Source organism: Culex quinquefasciatus, chromosome 2, assembly GCF_015732765.1.
Source record: "Culex quinquefasciatus strain JHB chromosome 2, VPISU_Cqui_1.0_pri_paternal, whole genome shotgun sequence".
NCBI lineage: Eukaryota > Metazoa > Arthropoda > Insecta > Diptera > Culicidae > Culex > Culex quinquefasciatus.
In genome coordinates this window covers 132,745,155-132,746,239 of record NC_051862.1, presented here as the reverse complement: position 1 = coordinate 132,746,239, position 1,085 = coordinate 132,745,155, and the positions used below count along the sequence as shown (strand labels likewise).

Sequence of the window (1,085 nt, the reverse complement as noted above, 5' to 3'; positions counted from 1 at the left end):
TACCACATGATCGGTCGGGGCTATGATAGAACGATGCTGAAACTCCTTGACAATCTTGATTTTAATCTGGACGTTTTGCTTTACCGCGACTATTCCCTCAAGCAAATGGCCATTCTTGACGCTTCGGAACAGAGATGGGAATCGACTGTACGGGGCTAAAGAATTAGAGGACGCGATGCTCTTGTACAAAAAAGCATCTGCTTTGCTGAAGGATTGTGGGTAATTTAACTTTGAGTAGAGAGAGTTCGAGTTTGCACTAGCAAGGCCCAGGCTGGCACGAATCAACAAAACCCCACCCCACCCCTCGGAAAACCAATTTTATTTATCAACACAAGAGTAGAATAATTACATTCGCATTATATTACAACCTCGATTACAACATAATCTGTCAGCATATTACGACGGGAACACGATTTCCAGGTAACCTTTTCCGCCTTCAGCACCTGTGCCCGACCAACGGTGCATTTGTCCTTGGCCTTGGTCAGTACATCGGTTAGTACGGTCATGTCAGTTCAGTTCACTCAGATGTCCAAGGGAGTCAGTAGCTCCTGATGCGCCTCGCTCCATGACCGTTCCAACCTTGTGTTCCCGCACGGAACCAGATTCCCAAGCATGATCTGGCGGAGGAGGAAGATAAAAAAAATTAGATGAGCAATGCTCGAGTAAAATTGTGCGAAAGTTCGCCAGCCCGGTTTAAAATTCCTCCTTAATACTTACCAGAACTTGATGCTTAGATGCAGCGGGTTGCCGAGCAAGACTTTCCGGCATTTTCAATGTTTTATTAACAAAAACAAGAAAATAGTGCACTTTTAATAGGCACAATCGAAACGACAAAAAACAGAAAGACATCAGATGCGAATGGAGAGAAACGTCAACAATGTCAAAAGTGACATTTCCGAGCAGCCAGAATAGAGTTATCTACGTGCGCATGTATTGTGTGTACGTACACGAAAAAAAGTGAGGTTAAATTTTGTACCGTCCAGCAAAACAAATGGCGTGCTAGTGTGCGTGAGAGCGGGCTTAGATAACTCTATGGCGTTTCTCTCGTTTCTCTCAATTTCTCTCGTTTCCTCCCGTTTGCTCCC

The 1,085-nt window shown here is 44.6% G+C and overlaps 1 long non-coding RNA gene across 1 annotated transcript; it reads right to left on the bottom strand.

The window, feature by feature from the left end:
- Nucleotides 1–244: 244 nt before the first annotated feature.
- Nucleotides 245–875, bottom strand: LOC119767204. Its single transcript, XR_005277391.1, has 2 exons — nt 718–875; nt 245–617 (listed from the first exon to the last, which is right to left on the bottom strand). It is a non-coding gene; the product is annotated as an uncharacterized LOC119767204 (long non-coding RNA).
- Nucleotides 876–1,085: the final 210 nt, after the last annotated feature.